The sequence below is a fragment of the Portunus trituberculatus genome, chromosome 6, assembly GCF_017591435.1.
Source record: "Portunus trituberculatus isolate SZX2019 chromosome 6, ASM1759143v1, whole genome shotgun sequence".
Taxonomy (NCBI): Eukaryota; Metazoa; Arthropoda; class Malacostraca; order Decapoda; family Portunidae; genus Portunus; species Portunus trituberculatus.
Window position 1 is genome coordinate 7,536,063 of NC_059260.1, and position 6,209 is coordinate 7,542,271.

Below are 6,209 nucleotides of genomic sequence, written 5' to 3' on the forward strand. Positions count from 1 at the left end.
AGAACCACTTCAGTTTGTTTATTCCTATTCTCTGGTCGTACGTCTGCCTTTGGTCTGTTTATCTATCCTGGTGTCTTTTCGTTTCTTTCTCTGTTCGTCTACCTGTCTACGTACGTCTGCATGTCGGTCTGTCTCTCTATCTTCCTTGCAGTTTATCTATCGATTTCATTTAGTCTCTTTACTTTCTCCTATGTTTGTCTATCCGCTCGTCTCTGTGATTGCTTGTGTTTTTTTCCGTTACACTGACTGACTGATGACTCCTCTCTCTCTCTCTCTCTCTCTCTCTCTCTCTCTCTCTCTCTCTCTCTCTCTCTCTCTCTCTCTACAGATTACATTGTTATTTCAGAGTTACTGAAGGTCGGAGATTGTCCTTTACACAGTACGGCATTCCTCTCCCTTACAAACACTGCTGGGAGTGGAGATGGAGATGGAGATGGAGATGATTAACGGACAAATGCAAAACCCTTCTGTAATCTTTAACCCATTTACCCCCGTGACAACGCCCGGCTTCACATACTTCGACAAGACAAAGACTATGATACGTACTAAAGAGTGAATATTTTAACGTATGCGAAGTCGTTTACAAGTCAGGATCGTGGCCAGGATCACAAGTCGTCGGCCAGCAAGTCTTGTGGAACCACTGTACCGTGTCGGACTCATGACATTGACATCAGCGGTTCATTACATTACCAATTTATTGAGGGTTTTTTTTTCTTATTCATATCAAGTGTAAGGACAATATCATGTGTCTGTTATAAAGAAATGGTAATAAACCGTTGAAATTCATTGTTCGATGGAGTCACCCACGGTTACCCATGTCTGGCATCTCAGATCAATGCTAACTCATCTATCTATTTATTATCATGTTATCATTGTTATTTTCATTAATTTTGTCACTATCATCATTTATTTTATTATAATCATTATTATCATTATTATCATCATATCATTATTATTATCATTATTATCATTATTATTATTATTATTATTATTATTATTATTATTATCATCATCATCATCATGACCATTTAAAGTTATCTTATATTTCAAATGTCAATTTTCTTTAATTCACAGTAACGTAAGTCTTGAATATCATGCTGTGTTACTCTCGCGACGTGTGGCAGCTAGAAACACCTGTGTGTGTGTGTGTGTGTGTGTGTGTGTGTGTGTGTGTGTGTGTTTCACGTGGCTGTGCGGAGCGGGGCTGCGAATCACGTGACGCAATCAGGCCAAGGACAGGACACACAGACGAAGATGAAATTAAAACTTTGCGAAACCGGTCACTTTAATGAGCGTTTCATGATGTAACACAGTACAGTACAAGGACGCAAGGCCTGTCACTCCGGTGTAGCAGTTAAAAGAGTGAAGTCCCGGGTAGAAGTGAAGTACTCCTCGCGGCAGCTGCCAGACGTAAGCTTCAGTTTACCCCACGCCTTCGAGGGGGAATGGATTGTTGTGATCGCAGTTCTCCAAAATTTGTCTGTTTCGGTCTGAAAATCTCTGAAGAAAAGGAACTTTTAAATAAGTTAATTATTTGAAATCAATTACCTTTATTGAAATAAATATACTACCTTTGTGCAAGTAATTAATAACGGCTTCTCATGAAACACTATATAGGCCTACGCACATTACAGACCTAGCTAGTTAGCTATCAAGTAATAATATAATATAATATAATGATATTATAATCAAGTAATGCAGCTGAAATTATGAATATTCCAAAGTTTCCATGGTTTTGCACATGTCAGAGACCTTTTCACCCTCTGGCCGAGGTCCCCGTGTTATTTACCCTCGGGGCCTTGGCTCAACCTAACATGTTGCTATTAATATCGAGAGAGAGAGAGAGAGAGAGAGAGAGAGAGAGAGAGAGAGAGAGAGAGAGAGAGAGAGAGAGAGAGAGAGAGAGAGAGAGAGAGAGAGAGAGAGAGAGAGAGAGAGAGAGAGAGAGAGAATGTCATCTATATTTTACCATTTATAAACGTTATGAATAGGATATCATAAGTGAAGGCAACGAGTCAAATCCTTTAACTGTTGGACTCAGTTATTACTTCGGATTTCTCTGCAAATATATATATATATATATATATATATATATATATATATATATATATATATATATATATATATATATATATATATATATATATATATATTTCAGTACTCGACCTAAGTGCGTTATTATTGCTTATATTCGCGTCTCCTCAGTTTCCTCTCCTTACTCTTTTCATTAATACCATCATGGTCGGCAGCCCGCATATGTATTCACAGCCATTCTGCTCTGTATTAGACTAATAACATCACCCTCCGCACGTCACGGGCTCTAAGACCCGACTGAGTGGTGCAGTACGATATGTTTGAAAAAGACTTTACTTCTACCCGAGAATTCACTTGTAACTGCTACACCGGCAATCAATCTATTTCAGTGACTCATCGCCCCGCCCACCGCCTGCCGCCTGCCGTTTGTCCCAGACGAGACGCCTCCATCATGTCTTTTCTCATACATGATAATAAGAATGCTTCCATGGTCAATCCACATCATCTAAGTTACTCACACGTGTGTACTTACCCGTAAGATGGGAACCACTGCTTAAAAATAACAGAAGTTTGCCCCCTGTGAGAATCGAACTCACGACCCCTGGTTTACAAGACCAGTGCTCTGCCCCTGAGCTAAGGAGGCGATGAAAACGACGAAGACCAATAAAAGTTATGAAGCGACAGCCACGTCACAGCCCGAGCGATAAAAAGTATTACAATAATACTTTGACTGTGTTCATTGGCGTGGTAGTCCCGGTAACTAACGCTAATGAATGGTTGCATTGCTGGCTATGTGGACACTTGTGTGGTGGTCTACACATTGTGAAGAGAGAGGAAACAACGTGGTAGTTTTTAGGAGCTTCCAAATGGTATTGTTATGGGAGAAAATTGCTGGTATATAGATTTCGTCTTAAATAATTTGCAACACATGACCACTTTTTCTGTGAACGTAAAAATCTCGTTAATTTGTCACTAGAACATCAAAATCACCCTGAAGATCCTGTGCAGCTCCAATCAGAGACAATAAAATGTCGTGAAGGTGCGGCGGAGAAGTGTTTTATAATAAAGACTTCAAATGTAGTCCGCCTTTCATCCAGCACTGCAGCCACACTCTACCAGTGAGTAGCGCAGGGGTGAGGCTGCATACAGACATGCCAGATGCAGCACTCATAGATGACCTATGAGTATTAAACGTAATACAAGGTAAAAATACAGCAGTCTTTGTGACGGGATGTGTTCTTCACGTTGTAAGGAAACACACACACACACACACACACACACACACACACACACACACACACACACACACACACACACACACACACACATTTGTTATATAGCTGTGAATACCGGAAAGAGTAATGTATAAATCGCATTGAGACCCTTGAAGCGGCTGGGATGGAAGGCACAAAGCAGCGCAGTGATGATGGTGATGATGGTGATGATGAGGATGGAGCGTTTCATAAATAACAAATCACAAAACACCATCACACTGTTAATGAAGTTTCACGCACACGCGGCGATCATCGGATGGACAAATAAAGGTGACAATGGTGCTCATCACGCTCCGCTCCGCTCAGCTCTCATTGTGCCAACGTTACAAAAGTTCACGCTGCCTCGTGTTGTCGCGCGTCAGTCCAGCGGGAAGGCAAACAGTCCGGCACGACGCTCCAACAGTGTGTTTGAGATTTCCGTCTGAAGAGAGCGACGAGGCGGAACACACGGTAGGCTGAGTGTTACTGAGTGTTGCTTTCCTTGTAGTATTAATTGGGTGGATACTTTTAAAATCTATATGTATTACTTAGTACAGAGTGATGTGCATGTATTAGTACGCGATGGCGAATCAAATGCTAACGGCAGTGTCTATACTGAACACTGCTGCTGCTGATAGGCCATTACCAATTCCCTTGTACAACAGGATGGATATTTTTTTTTTAATACACGTGTTAATTAGTAAAGAACAATACACCGGTACTGGCGCACACTGCCAAGAAAATGCTAAAGGTTGTCTGTGATGAAAGCTACTGCTCGTGATAAGGGCACCGTCAGCTTGCACTGCACCATCTAAAACTGCATGGACGCTGTAAGTATTATTTAGCAGGGAGTAATGCACCGACACTAGTGTGTGCTGGCGGATAAAGGTAAAATGGCGTCTCTATAATGAACGTTACTGTTGACGATGAGCGCACTGCCAAGCTCAGATGGGAAGGGGAAGCAGGGGGAAGGTAGCATCAAGTCCCTCCCTTCACCGAGACAGCACAAACTAACAAGCACTGCTCTCCTATCTCATTTTTTTTCCTGCTAACTCTGTTACGCTGCCTATTTGCTTTCCATTTCCTGTGACTTCAACTGCTCGCGGGAGGAGAGCCGGCACACGTGAAGCAAATTCGCCAATATTGTAGACTCTTCCCAGGTTAACTTTTTTCTTTCAAGAGCATCTTCTAATGTGCCTTTGAACAACTTCCTCCTTGCTTTTTGAAATGTTATCAATTTCATTATTTTAACATTATTGAATCATAATTTAGGCTTTCCTTAATTTTCAGCTGGATAAAGTAGCTATTTTTTTTTTTTTATGTTCTGGCCTATAGTGCCTATAAGTAACATGAACAGTTTTGGAAGCGCTGTTCAGCTTCCACCCATTAGTGGCGCAGGCAATTTTATTTTATAGTGGCACATATTAGGGCCCATATCACCACTCAAGCGTTTCTTTGGTGTAACCACCTAGAACCTGGATATCATGGTGACATGTAGGTAACTTTAAACAACTCGACAAATGGCGTAGCTTCAAAAGCGGTATGTGGAGGGATTCTAATCTTACCTTATCCACTACGCCACCGCCTAATAGCAGCTCAGAGAGAACTTTTGTTACATGTGAGATTAAGACATATGAAATATTTAGGACATGTTATGAGAGGAGGAGGACTATAAAATCTGGGCTTGACGGGATGAATACCATGTAGAAGAGCGAGAGGAAGACCAAGAGAGAGGTATTTGGATGGAAAAATAAGAACAGCAGGTGAAAGATTCACGGCTGGTCGTCTGCTACAAATGACAACCATTCCATGGTCGCCAATGTCTGAAGAGGCACAGCACTTCAATAAAGTAAGGTAAAAGTTATATATTCATTTTTCTTTTGTCCTTTGTCCTTGGCCGTCCTTCTAAAATAAAACTATCGAAGCATAAGGAGCAATAAGGACAAATATACAATACCCAGAGTAGTAGAATTATCTTCATCACTACACAGTCTTCAATCACTATGCGCATCCCGCGTTTTGGTGAGGAAGGTATCCAGTACAGAGTCACACCACGCCACTCTGTGCATGGTGCCTGCTCCTCCAAGGATCATCACGCCTTCCAAGGCCGTTTCTGAGCCACACCGTACTCCAGAGGGCCGACCTAACTAACGCCCCTCATCCCTCCACCCCTCACCAGGACATAGAGTGAGGCATCTGACCGCTTCATAACAAGCCATCTATATGCATCTCGGTGCTGCGAGCTCATTAACCTCCAGTTGCAGCAGTGGGGGGTGTCAAGGAAGCGGCAGGGGGAGCGGCATGGGAGAGGCAGTAGCAATAGGACAAGGCGAAAGCATGTCAAGACAAGGCGACAGCAACCAAGATGCAATGCTGTTGTTGCATCCTTTTTTTCCTTAGACGGAAGATTACGCTAGCCTACATTTTCCAACGAGAATTTACGGGACTTTTCTATATTTACTCCCTCAGGGCAAAAAATACTCCCCTGTGAACACCAAAATGAAACAAGAAAGCGGGGCTGAACCATACATACTTCAGACCATCACAGCACTTACCTCTCATTCAACCCGCACAGATGAGCAAGATTAGATAAACACCCAACATATATTCAATTCATACTCTAAATAAACAGTATGATATTCACTTGCCTTCCTAGGAGGGTATGATACGTGATACGATTATGTAAACTAGCCAGTTACTGTGTGTGTGTGTGTGTGTGTGTGTGTGTGTGTGTGTGTGTGTGTGTGTGTGTGTGTGTGTGTGTGTGTGTGTGTGTGTTTCACTGTTTCACTGTTTGATCTGCTGCAGTCTCTGACGAGACAGCCAGACGTTACCCTACGGAACGAGCTCAGAGCACATTATTTTCGATCTTCGGATAGGCCTGAGACCAGGCACACACCACACACCGGGATAACAAGGTCA

At 42.3% G+C, this 6,209-nt stretch overlaps 1 non-coding gene across 1 annotated transcript; it reads right to left on the reverse strand.

The window, feature by feature from the left end:
• Positions 1–2,605: 2,605 nt before the first annotated feature.
• On the reverse strand, positions 2,606–2,677 carry Trnat-ugu. Its single transcript has one exon. It is a non-coding gene; the product is annotated as a tRNA-Thr (tRNA).
• Between the last annotated feature and the right edge of the window lie 3,532 nt (positions 2,678–6,209).